Source organism: Benincasa hispida, chromosome 5 (assembly GCF_009727055.1).
Source record: "Benincasa hispida cultivar B227 chromosome 5, ASM972705v1, whole genome shotgun sequence".
NCBI classification, from domain to species: Eukaryota; Viridiplantae; Streptophyta; class Magnoliopsida; order Cucurbitales; family Cucurbitaceae; genus Benincasa; species Benincasa hispida.
In genome coordinates this window covers 4,661,925-4,676,648 of record NC_052353.1, presented here as the reverse complement: position 1 = coordinate 4,676,648, position 14,724 = coordinate 4,661,925, and positions in this window count along the sequence as shown.

Below are 14,724 nucleotides of genomic sequence, written 5' to 3'. Positions count from 1 at the left end.
CTATTAGGGTTGATGTCCTAAATCTCGTAGGGTCTTATAGTTTGTAAACATTTGTATAAACAAACATTTAGTGATTTATAATATATGGTATTTTATTCACATTATCTATTAAATATTTGATATTTTAGTTGCATTAACCACAAATCAATAAACTAAGATCTATGGTTATCATTGTAACTTAAACATGTATATGGAGACGTACAAGTGGATCGTGTTTTAAGTGATAACCTAAATGGTTTGTAGTATATGGATAAGGAGGGATACCTTGTCCTGGTGGCAATACGAATATGACCTGCTTTGTAGGTGTTACAAATGTTGTAAAGTGCTACAAATGATCTGATCCTGATCATTCATGTATTAGACATGCGAGCGGGGATATTCTATACAAAGCGGTTTGTATAATATCGGACCACGAAATGTTTAGTCTCGTTATATAACACCGTTTTGAGACTTTCATTTCACTAGGATGACCATAGGTAACATGACCTTAATCTTGAGTGAGTTGTGAACTTCTGCCTATGAAGGCGGTCATTTGATTTGCATGAGTGAGAGTGGCCAGATCGTTAACTCAACAAGCCTACCATTTTGGGGATTCGTCTGATTAGGGAGCTGGGAACTCAGCTACACAAGATGAAATTCACTCCTTCCTCGAAGCAGGTGTAAGTAGATAAATTGCTCCTTTAAAGACCGATTTCGGGTCTTGAACAATGTAGCGCCATACCCTCTCTTGGCCCGAGAGGGGTTTAGTCATAATAGAACTATGATCTATTGTTCATTAGAGGAATCAGTGGTACTTAAGGAATTAGATGTAACTACAGGGGCAAAACGATAATTTGGTCCAATTGTGCTTACAAGCGATTTATGAAGGGTCATTGTACTGTTGATTGGTTATATCCAATGGACACAAAAATATATCTGTAGTGCAAAGGTTGCAATTGTCGGTCTTTAGTGGAGTGTCTGGTATTAACTGATGGTGGATAATGTGATTAAAGAGTTTAGTCAGTTATTCACATACCGTTGGAGCTTCAAGCTATAGATCCATAAGGTCCCCTTGGTAGCTCAATGGATTCAAGTTGAGAATCAGTTTTTGGATTAGTATGAAATGTTCAAATTAACAAGAGGAAATTTTATTGTATATGATAATTAAATTAATTAAATTATATAATTGATGTAATGTATTTGATACATTATTGTTTGATTGGAGGAACTAGTATTTGAATATGATTCAAATATAAATTCTATGAATAAGATTCATAGTTATTAAATTTAATATAAATATGATTTATCTTAAATGCCATAAAAGAGAAAAAAAAAAAACTATGGTTTATATATTGTATATGATGCAATATTAAAACTATTGGTTATAAATATAATATGATAAGTTGGTTGTTGTATTTATTTATAATTAATTAATTATATGATAATTAAAATTTCTTTTTCTCAATAACTAACCTTAGTGGGTGGTTACACAGTTTTATGGCAATTGTGGGATAAAATGAAATTTGATTTAAAAAATCTCACGGACTTTTAGATTAACTATCGAGTGACTACACGATAGCATTGAGTTTACTAGATGATAGCTTATGAGCCTAAACGATCGAGTATCCAGTCTATGCGATAGACTTCCATCTTCTACACGATAGTTCACTTGCTTACTCGATCGTCTTCCTCCTTCACTCCAATCCTTCCCTCAAACCAAAATAAGTCAGAGTCCACCGCTCCTGGATTCTCACACCAAGAATACCAAGGTAATCTAGTGGTTGTGTCCGGTTGTTCAAGGATCAAGTTTTTACTTACTGGTGTTCGACGGAGATCGAGTTTTTGCTCGTTGCGTTCGTAACTGATCAAGGGATATACTTGAAGAAAGTGTTCTTCAAAGGTATTATCTCTCTAACCTTTGTATTTATTTCAAGAAGCATGTTATAAGTTATGATTTAATGCATAATCTGTTTAGTATGACTATAAATGTATGAGTCCTTTCACTATGGAGTTTGGACAATTCGCTTCCGCTCATAAGTCCTTTATAATTAGAGTTTCTTCAATTGGTATCAGAGCCAGGTTGTTTTGATTTCTAAATTTCATTGTTGTATTGAATGTTATTTACAGTCTTGGTGGGTTTTAAGCATTTTGCAACGCGTTTAAGTGTTAAATGTGTTTGTGGATGTTGTTGATTGATGTTTCGGGATAATTGTCTCTGTTTAACCTTTCTTTACTTTTACAAAAGTTAATTTGTAAGGGCTCCTGTGTTTTTGGGCATATTAACTTGAAATCGAGTTTGTATTCCTTTAAGTTTTTGTTTTTTGAGTAGAAAAGCCTTTTTTAAAATTTTAGAAGCAAAAGATTTTAGGCGAGTTAAGAAACATTTCCACATACCCATTGAATTTAGGTTATCTTACAAATTCGTAATTGAAATTGGTGTAATGATAATAGAATTTCATTGATGGATTGTGAAAAAGCTTCAGATGCAAGGAGTTGCTGTTCGCTTCGAGGAAGAAGACGAATCGTTGGCCGCATCGTGTAGCTCAAGCTAGACGATCGTTTAGATTTGGCTATGTGATCATGTAGAAATGTTCTACTTGATCGTGTAGTATTTGCTAAACGATCGCATAGCTAACACTACACGATTGAGTAAAGAGTTTACTCGATTGTGTTGCGTTGGCTACTCAATCTGTAGATGCTCGGGGTAAACAATCGCAGAGTATATGATACTCGACGCATGGCATGCGCGCTAAACGATCGTGTAGGCCATCATGGTCATCGCATACTAGCTACACGAACACTTGGTATATGATACTTGACGCTTGCTACTCAATCGTGTAGACTATCATGCTCATCGCATAGTTGTTAGCTACACAATCGCATGGCATTTGTTACTCAAAGCGCGCTACATGATCGCGTAGCCTTCATGCTCATCGCATAGTCGTAAGGCACGCGATCATCGCTACACTATTGTTTATACTCGATGTGTGTTACTTGACGATTAGAAGGATTTACTACACGATCAAGCTACGAGGCTTCAAAGCAAGTGGTTCAAGACCCGGTTCACCTGTTCGAACCGGTTGACTCAATTCTTTTGTAATAGTTTAGCTTTTAATTCTGGTTTTGAGGCATATTATCCCAGTCTATCAACTTTTATTTAATGTACATGTGATGTATGTTTAGTTTATATGTCATATTATATTCATATAGTTTTAAAACCCATCATAGGTTATGCATTTTATTCATGCATCATATTTATATTATAAGTGTTATAATATAGTAGTTTGCATGATTAAATTACTTAAAGCATGATCACGCGTCATATAATATAAGAGTTATAATATATGCATACATCTAAGCATATCCATGCATCATCTTTGTTATAAATGTTATAATATAAAAGATGTATGTTAGCATGTATGCTTAGTTCATTACTTGTTATATAAAAGTTATATATTAGTAATGAATGTACATTACATGAAGCATGACACTTAGGTTTATTTATAAAATTTATAAATACCTTGTGAATGTCTAGCTTAGCAATGTGCATGGTTTTAACTGTTTCATTCTTTATAAATGTTATAATTAATGAAATTAGAATCAAAATCAATAAGAAAGAGTTGCATGCAAACTTAGGCTTTAATTATGTTTCAAAAGAGTTTTAAAATTTGATTGAAATAGACCTAAGATCACGGTTCTAATGAGATTAGATACCTAAGTTTAATCTTTTAATTCGGTTTAATAGGATTAAATTGACTAATAAAAGTTTAAATATGTACCAAATATATCTATAAGGGACCTTTTGGCTAAGGTTGGTTCTGGCTAGGCTGGGGCACTTAAGTCGATGGAAACGTCGCACCCCTACATGGGAACCTACCTGGAAAGGTGAATTAGATAGATTTATTACATGCATGCAAATTTGATGATAGTCTGTTAAAATGTTTAATAAGACTTGAGTCAAACTTGTTTAATCATCAAAAGCAAATGTTGTTTTTTAGCAAATTAAACAACCACTTAGTTAAAATCAATAGCCGGGTTTTCTAGATTAATGAATCCTTAGGTAGAACATTCAATGGGAGGTAATTGGGGTATATGATACTTCACGTTACCTCTACACATTTCTTCCTAAAAAGTTCACACTGTGAGATCTATCATCAGGCTCGAGGCACCCTGGGAGTGTCCCTCTAAAGGATGGCATCTGGGTAGGTCAATACCAAGGTGAATGGGGAGAATGTTCATAGTAAGTGGAAGCGGGATGTGTGACAACATATCCCTCAGTCTCTCTCATTAGGTTGGATAAAGTTTTAGTGTATCGCATCGAGACATGTAGGACTGTCCCCCTAAAGGATGCCTGTATTTGCACAACTCTTTATTTGATCTCTAGAAATGGATAGGGTTGCTTTAGTCTCTTGTCCTAATTTACTATTTCCCTACGGTGGGCGTATTAGGGCGGGACTCTATGGCCTAAAATGAGAGGCTACACTTACACTTAATTGTTAAGGATGTTAACAAATTCTGGATCGAACAATGGCGACTGTTAGATTCAGTTACAAGGAGTTGTTTCTGTCTAACGGTTGAGATGTCTCATTTCAGTGAAAGGGCACTTGATCACCCTACGGTGACTTTTATCCTGTCTCATTGGAGTATCGTTGCAAAATAGATGTCACTTAGGGTACAATAGAACTATTTTGCTAAAAACTTAATTGCAGTTAAAAGTGGTTTAATGCAAGTAGACTTATTAAGTTTATTCTTTTTTCAGCAATTTTATTATGGCTACCACTACTCTTGCATTATTAGCCGTCGATAAACTAACTGGTGAGAACTACGCTAGTTGGAAAAACACGATAAACACGATCCTTATCATCGATGACTTAAGGTTTGTCCTTATGGAGGATTGTCCTCCTATTCCACCTCCCAACGCTACTCGAAATGTTCGAGAGGTGTACGAGCACTAGACACGGGCGAACGAAAAGACCCGAGAATATATGGCCAACTTTAATGATGTTTTGGCTAAGAAGCATGAGCCCATGATCACTGCACGCGAGATCATGGAGTCCCTGAGAGGAATGTTTGGACAACCGTCCGCATAGCTCAGACAAGATGCTCTTAAGTTCATCTTCAACTCCAAGATGGAGAGAACATCTGTTCGTGAACATGTTCTGAACATGATGATCTACTTCAACGTGGCAGAGATGAATAGGTCAAGCATCGATGAGGCCAGCCAAGTTAGCATAATTCTGGAGTCGTTACCAGAAAGCTTCTTTCACTTCGTAAGCAACGCTGTTCTGAACATGATTGATTACAATAATACAACTCTACTCAATGAGTCGTAGACTTTTCGATCTTTGCTGAAAAGTAAAGAAAAAAAGATTGGTGAGGTAAATGTTGCTTCATCATCTAAAAAGTTCCATAAAGGTTTGACCTCAGGAACTAAGTCTGCACCTTCTTCTTCTAGCACCAGCAAATGGAAGAAGAAGAAGGGTCGTAAAGGGAAGGCGCTTGCTAACCCACAGCATGCTGCTTTGCGGGGTAGGCAACTAATGCGGGTTGACAAGGGAAAGTGTTTCACTAAAACCAGGACAAACACTAGAAGTGGAACTGCCCACGTTATTTGGCTGAGAAGAAAAAGGCCAAACAAGCTAAATACGATTTACTGATTTGGAGACTTGTTTAATGGCGAATGATGATTCTACCTGGATTATTGGCTATGGGGCCATTAACCATGTTTGTTCTTCATTTCAGGGAAATAGTTTCTAGTAGCAACTTGGTGCTGGTGAGATGACAATGCGAGTTGGAATCGGGCACGTAGTCTCAGTTGTGGTAGTGGGAGGCCTTCGGTTGACTTTACATAATAGGTTTATCATTCTGAATGATGTTTATGTAGTTTCCGAGTTAAAGAGGAACTTAATTTCTGTAAAGTCTTTGCTCGAATGTAATTACACGCTCAATAAAGTGTTTATTATGAAAAATGGTGTTGATATATGTTTGGCTCAACTGGAAAACAATTTGTATATGTTGAGGCAGTTTGCAGCAAATTCCCTCCATAACATAGAGATGTTTAAAACTGCCATAACTCAAAACAAACGACTTAAAGTTTTTTCCTAAAGAAAATGCCCAACTTTAGCACCTACGTGTAAGGCACATTAATCTCAATAGGATTGAGAGATTGATGAAGAATGGACTTCTAAACGAGTTAGAAGAAAATTATTTACCTGTGTGCGAGTCATGTCTTGAAGGCAAAATGACTAAAAGACCTTTTACTGGAAAAGGTTATAAGGGCAAAGAGCTTCTAGAGTTAGAACATTTAGACCTTTGTGGTTCGATGAGTGTACGAGCCAGAGGAGACTATGAATATTTCATCACTTTTACTAATGATTATTCGAGGTATGAGTATGTTTATTTAATGTAACATAAGTCTGAGTCCTTTGAAAAGTTAAAAGAGTTCAAGGCTGAAGTTGAAAACATATTAAGTAAAACGATTAAAACACTTCGATCGAATCGAGGTGAAGAGTTTTTGGATTATGAGTTCCAGAACTATTTGATAGAATATGGAATAGTTTTCCAACTCTCAGCACCTGGTGCACCTCAGAAGAATGGTTTATCGGAGAAGAAAAATCAAACCCTATTGGACATTGTTCGGTCGATGATGAGTTACACTTCCTTATCAGACTCGTTTTGGAGTTTTACAATAGAGACTGCAGCTTACATCCTGAACTATGTTCCCTCCAAGAGTGTTGCCATAACACCTTTGGAGTTGTGGGACAATCGTAAAGCTAGTTTATGTCATTTCTGTATCTAGGGTTTCTCAGTACATGTGCTTGAGGCTAATTCTAAGAAACTGGAACCATGTTCGAGGGTGTGCCTATTTGTAGGCTACCCTAAAGGGACACGAGGGGGTTATTTTTATGATCCTAAGGAAAATAAAGTGTTTATGTCAACAAATTTTACTTTCCTTGAGGAGAGTCATGAAGGAAATCTGACATGAGGATTTCCATGAGCAGTAGAATGATCGTTTCAAATTCCATTCGCAATTGAACACACATAATTAGAGTCAAGAAACGAAAACTTACAGATCATGCACAATACGACATTACAACATTCTTTACAATGAGATCAAGAGATAAAATATACATACCTTTGAAGACTCATTCTTCAAACTCCTTCGATCATGAACGATCATTCAGCTTCAAGACAACAATACACGAATGCTTGAACACAAAGACCATAACATAGCACGATCAACAACAACCACCACATGAATAGCACGAACACACAACGAACGACCTCCAAAACCTCGAACTCAGTTGAGTTGAGTGAGGACACCACCACAATGGTTACCTTGGTATTCTCGGTGTGAGAATCCATAAGTGTGGGCTTTGTATGGACTTGGTTAGAGGAAGAGACTGAAGGAATCACAATCATGTAGACGATTGCGCAAGTGGGAGATGAAAAATGTCTATCTATAGACGAATGCTCAATCGTGTAGAAGAAGACAACCTATCATATAGACAATGCCTTGCAATCGTTTAGCTACGACCAACTGAGTGAATTATCGCATAATAACACTCCATGATCGTTTAGACTCTCTTTTAGCTATCGTTTAGTGAAATAATTCCACTTCACAATAATTGCACGAGTTCTTTCCAAGAATATCAACTATACTAAATTTAGGAAAACATTTTTCCTTTTATCTCACGGTTAACATAAAACCACCAATAATCTCCCACTCAATTGGTTGTTAGAGAAAAATAGATAATTATCCAATAATTAATATTATTATAAATATATATGATAACCAACTTACCATATTATATTTATAACCTACAGTTTTAATATTTCATCTCATGAAATATATAAACCATAGCTCTTTTTCTATTTTATGCTATTTAATGTAAATCACATTTACTTTAATCCTTCATTTGATGTATCTCATACATCACACCGATCATATCATATATAATCGAAAATTCTCTTGTTAATTTGAACATTTCAAATCAACCTCAAGAACTGATTCTCAACTTGAATCCATTAAGCTACCAAGGGAACCTTATAGACCTGTAGCTTGAAGCTCCAACAGTACATGAATAACTGACTAAACTCTTTAGTCATAGGATCCACCATCCGTTAACTGCCAGACACTCTACTAAAGATCGAAAGTTGCACTCTTCTTACTACAGATATATTTTGTGTCCATATCAACCAATCAACAGTGCGATTGTTGGGGTTGATGCCCTAAAGTCTTGTGTCCTGTAGTTTGTAAAATGTTTGTACGAACGCTTGTGATGTATAATATATGATATTTTAATTCACTTCTTGATTTTGCTCATCTAATTGTTTTATTTTCTTTATCACAAACCAATAAACTAAAATCCCTGGTTATCTTTATGTAACTTAAGCATGTATGTGGTGACATACAAGTGGATCATGTCGTAAGTGATAACCAAAATGGTCTGTAGTATATGGATATAAGAGGAAAACCTTATCCTGGTAAAGTTACGGATGCGGCCGGCTTTGTGGAATAGTTACAAATGTTGTAACTTGTCACAGATGGTCTGATCCTAATCATTCGTGTAGGGGACATGTGAGCGGGGGCGTCCTATACAAAGAGTTTGTATAAGACCTGACCACGAAGTGTTAATGTCTCATTATATAACACTGTTCACGACAGAGACTTCACTTCATTAGGATGATCATAGGTAACATGACCTCAATCCTGAGTAAGTTGTGAACTTCTGCCATTGAGGGCGGTCCTTTGATTTGCATGGGTGTGAGTGGCTAGGTCACTGACTCAAACCTACCACTTTAAAGATTCGTCTGATTTGGGAGNCCTTTGATTTGCATGGGTGTGAGTGGCTAGGTCACTGACTCAAACCTACCACTTTAAAGATTCGTCTGATTTGGGAGCTAGGAACTCAGCTACACAAGATAGAATTTACACATTCCCCGAAGTAGAGGTAAGTAGATAGGTAGCTCCCTTAAGGGTTGATTCCAGGGCTTGAACAATGTGGCACCATATACCTTCTCTTGGCCTGAGAGGTGTTCACACATAGTTGGACTATGTTGTATTGTTCATTAGATGGATCAGTGATACTTAAGGAATGAGATGTAACTACAGGGACAAAACGGTAATTTGGTCCAACTGTACTTATGAGCATCTATGAAGGGTTATCGTAGTCATGATTGGTTATATCCAATGGACACAGAAATATATTTGTGGTAAAAAGAGTTTAGCTATCGATCTTTAGTGGAATGCCTGGCAGTTAACGGATGGTGGATCTCGTGGCTAAAGAGTTTAGTCAACTATTCACGTACCGTTGAAGCTTCGAGCCATAGGTCCATAAGGTCCCCTTGGTAGCTTGGATAAAAGTTGATAATAAGTTTTTGGGTCAGTTTGAAATGTTCAAATTAATAAGAGGGAGTTCAATTATATATGGTTAATTATATATGATATAATTGACTAAATGTATGAGATACATTATTTTGAAGGAATTTGGATATAAATATGATTCATATCAGTAGAGGAGAAAACATTATAGTTGATATATGATATCAAACTATAGGTTAAGAATATAATATGATATATTCATTATTTAATTAATTAGGCAGTTATGAGATAATTGGCCGAGTTTTTCTCTGAATTCGTGCAATAGTGGGAAGTTCAATTCAGTTCTTGTAACTGAAGAATAAAATGAAAATAGTTTTCATTTTGCAAAAGATACAGAAAAATCCGTTCACGGTGTGAAAGTATTCGATCGCTTAACGTTAAGAGTCTATACGATAGCGCCTGCCTTCTTAAACGATCGCACGCCCGCGTAGCTAAATGATTGCTCACGATTATCTAAACGATCGCTTACGTTTGCTAGACAATCACTTAGCGTGCCGAGCGGAACTAAATGATCGCTTACCTTTTGATAGACGATCGCTTAGTGTTTACTACTTTATCGTGTGCCCCGACCTAAACGACAAACACCCAACTATACGATAGTCTTCTCCTTTCTCCCACTTGCTTGTTCGTTTTACACGATCACCTTTCCTCATTCCCTCTACCAATTCCATCAGACCACTCTTTGGATTCTCACTCCAAGAATACTAAGAGCTTCGAGTGGTAGTGTCGTCCCCGATTGCTTGTTGTTCGTGCGTTGCTGATCGTATAGACGACCATGGTGCTGCTAGGCAACTGCTTGCTGGACGAGTAGGAACGAGAGGAGTTCATTCACGTTGAACCGAGTTCGATTGAAGAAAGTCTTCAACTGGTACGTTTTCTCAGTCTTTAGTATTTATTGTTAAATCATGCCAGTAATTAGTTGTTCAATACATATTTGTTTGTTAGAATGTATGTGTGGAAATTCTATCACAATGAAATTAAAAAGAACCGCTTCCGCTCATAGGTACTCTTATTTAAGAGTTCCTTCAATTGGTATCAGAGCCAGGTTTCTGATATTCCAATTTCATTGTTGCAAAGAATTGCATATACATTCTCGGTGGGTGCAGCATATCTACTCTCAGTTTAATTGTTAAATTGTTTGTGGATGTGCGGATTAATGGAGTTTTCTAGGATGAAACCTCGGTTTGATTAATTCATTTACATAACTATCGAGTATGTAATTCAAAGTTAGTTTTGAAGGAAATTGAACTCGAGATTTCCATAAGCAGTGGGAAAAAGATCATTCCAAATTACGATCATATATGAACATTACAAATTACAGTCATACACAAAACATACAGTTATGTAATCAATACAGAAATTGCAGCATGAAAACTACAAATGAATAAGGGAAAATCTCTACGAACATTTGTAGACTCGTCTCCACGCTCCTTGCTTACGAACGCTCGAACACAGCAACCTTGAATGCTCGAACAACACGACCGCTATACTGCATGAACACTTTGCACTCGATCTCAGCGATCGCCTTGGTCACGAACACCCCAACTACACAAACGGTCTCCATAGAACCTCGATGGTTCGAGTTGAGTATGACACCACCAAGAAGGTTACTATGGTATTCTCGGTGTGAGAATCTAGAGGGTAGGCTCTGTGTGGGCTTGGAATGAGGCAGACAAAGGAGGAAGGAATAATCGTGTACACGATTGGGCAAGTGGGAGATGGTTGAAACCTATCATATAGGTCGATGCCCAATCGTTTAGCAAAAGCTAAGCGATCGTTTAGCTCATCGCTTAGTACCGTGTTTGTCGCCTACAAACACTATATGATCGTTTACCTTTTGTCAAGCTGTCACTTAGTAAATCAGTATTTACTTGACAAGCTCTGTGAGATGTTTTTTCCGATAGAAAATCTCAAAACAATTTTGACAAAAACTTTTCAAAAACTTACTAAAATTAGGAAAACAATTTTTCTTTTATTCACGGTTATCATGAACCACCAATAACCTCCCACTCAATTGGTTATTAGAGAAAAAGATTTAATTATCCAATAATTAATATTATTATAAATATAATTGATAATCAACTTATCATACTATATTTATAACCTATAGTTTTAATATTTCATCTCATGAAACATATAAACCATAGTTCTTTTTTTATTCCATGGTACTTAATGTAAATCTCATCTACATCAATCCTCCACTAGATGTATCTCATACATCATACCGATTATATCACATATAATGAAATTACCTCTTGTCAATTTGAACATTTCAAATCAACACTAAGAACTGATCCTCAACTGAATCCATTGAGCTACCAAGGGGGCCTTATGAACCTGTAGCTCGAAGCTCCAACAGTACGTGAATAACTGACTAAACTCTTTAGTCATGGGATCCACCATCTGTTAACTACCAAGCATTCTACTAAAGACCGACAGCTGAACTCTCTTTACCACAAATATATTATGTGTCCATTTCAACCAATCAGCAGTGCGACAACCCTTCACAGATCGCTCATAAGTACAACTAGGCTAATAACCGTTATGCCCCTATAGTTACATCTAACTTCTTAAGTACCACTGATCCCTCTAATGAACATAAGTCATAGTCCTACTATGATTGAGTTCTTTACTCCAAAGAGAAGTTATGGCCACTATGTTTAAGCCCTGAAATCAGTCCTTAAGGGAGCAATCTCTCTACTTATCCCTGCTTTGGGAAAGGAGTGAATTCCATCATGTAGATTGAGTTCCCAGCTCCCAGATCAGACAAGTCCCTAAAAAGGTATGAGTTGGCAATCTGGCCACTCTCACCCATACTAATTAAAGGACCGCCCTCAAAGGCAGGAGTTCCCAAAACACTCAGGATTGAGGTCGTGTCACCTATGGTCGTTTAGGTGAGATGTAAGTCTCTAGTATCAACGGTGTTATATACAGAGTCTAGTCATCTTGTGGTCCAGGTCTTATACAAACTCTTTGTATAGGACACCCTCGCTCGTATGTCTCCACATGAATGACCAAGATCTACCATCTGTAGTAGTTTACAACACCTGCAAACCTCTGCAAAGTGGGTAGTATCCATAGTGTCACCTGATCACCAGGATCAGGTATCCCACTTTAATCCTTATACTACAGACATATTTAGGTTATCACTTAAGGCATGATCCACTTGTATATCACATATACATGCTTAAGTTCATATAAGATAACCAAGGAGTTTTGTTTATTGGATATGAGTAAATACCATAATTAAATAACAATTATTTTATTCATCAAACAATGTGTATCTTTACAAAACAACGAGATTCCGGAAGAATTAGGACACCAATCCCAACAAGTTTGAGTTTTGAGTTGTTCGTGAAAGCTAGGGTTGTTGTTCTTCGAGGAAGAAGACAATCAAGGGTTGGTCGGGTCGTGTAGACGATGGGGTAGGCGATCACTAAGTATCGAATGCTCGAGTGTCGTTTAACGTGCGCACGCACTAGATGATCGTATAACTCAGCAAGCCTCATCACTTAGTTACTGACTATAAGATCGTAGAGTTTCGCACGGTAATTGTTTACCTCTTCTATCTTAAGCGGTCATCTAGACGATCAAGCTTTGTAGCCTCGTTGTCATCTAAGCGATCGTTTAGCTTTTTGCGCTATCGTCTAATGTGCGCTAAGCGATCGTTTACCTGAGGCGTTTACTAAACGATAGAGCTTCGCCCGGTAGTTCGAGACTCGATTCGCCTGTGAATCGGTTTGCCCAATGAAAAAATGTAATAGATAAAATTTTTCATTCCGATTTTGTAAAGGTTCATCAAAGGTCCATTAATCTTTGGTTTATACATGAAATGTACGTTTATTTATATGTCATATGTTATGCACATATAGTAAATCCCACCTTAGATTATACATTAGTCATGCATCATCTCTTCATTATAAATGTTATAATTTAGAGAAGCATGATTTAAATTATGTAAAAGCATGCTCATGCATCATATAATGTAAGAGTTATATTTATGCATGCATAAAAAGCATCCACATGTATCATCTTTATATTATAATTGTTGTAGTATAATGGTGTGTGGAACGCATGTTTGCTTGGTTATTAATTGTATATAAAAGTTATGTATAGTAATGACCGAACATTGCATGAAGCATGACACATAGGTTACTTTATAAGCATTATAAATACCTTGTTGTGCGCAATGTGTTTTAGTTGTTTCTTTTTAAAGGTTAAAGAGAAATTAAAACTAAAAGCAATAAGAAAGACATGCATGCTCACTTAGGTTTAATTCATGGTTTTAGAATGTTTAAAACTTAGATGATATAGACCTAAGATCAAGGTTCTAATATGATTAGTAACCCTTAGACTTTAATCTTTTAATCAGTTTAATAGGATTAAATTGACTAATAAAAGGTTATAGTGTAGCAAATCTATCTATAAGGGACCTTTTGTCTAAGGTGGGTTCTGGTTAGGCTGGGGTATTTAAGTTGACGGAAACGTAACACCCTTACCTAGGAACTTACCTGGAAAGGTGAATTAGATAGATCTGATGCATGCATTCAAGTTAAGGACAGTCCATTAAAGTGTTTAAATGTGACTACTTGAACATGTTTATTTCATAGATAAAAGTTGTTTATAAGCAGAATTTAAAAGATGACTTAGACGAAAATTAATAGCTGGATTGTCTAGGTTAATAAACCCTTAGGTAGAACATTCAGTGGGAGGTACTTGGGGCATATGATGCTTCATTTAAATCTTTCACATTTCTCCCATATAGTCCACACCGTGAGATCTACCCTCGGCTTCATGGCATCTTAGAAGTGTCCCCCTAAAGGATTGTGTTTGGGTAGGTCAATATCAAGGTGGATGGAGAGAGTTTTCATAGTAAGTGGGAGCAGAAAGTGCGACAGCATATCTCACAGTCTCCCTCGTTGGTTTGAATAAAGTTTCTGCGCATCCCATATAGGATGGCAGTTTTGCACGTTTCTTTATTTGATCTCCTGTAAAAGGATAAGAGGATAAGGTTACTTAATCTCTTGTCCTAATCTGTTTCTTCCCTATGGTGGGCTCATTAGGGCGGGACATTGGCATCGAAAGCGAGGGGTCACACTTACGCAGAATTGTTAAAGGTTAATAGTTCTAGACCAAATAAATGATGGCTGTTAGGTTTAGTTCCAAGAGTTGGTTCTGTCTCATGGTTGGGAATGTCTCATCCCAGTGACGTTTGTCCTGCCTCACTGGAGCATCATTACAAAATAGAAGTCTTTTTCACTTAGGGTATTTGAAATTGTTTTGCTAAAATTAATTGGTTAAAATGTGGTTTAGAAAAATCTCATAAAAGGTTTGTTCATTTTTTAGCAACAAGTTTTAAA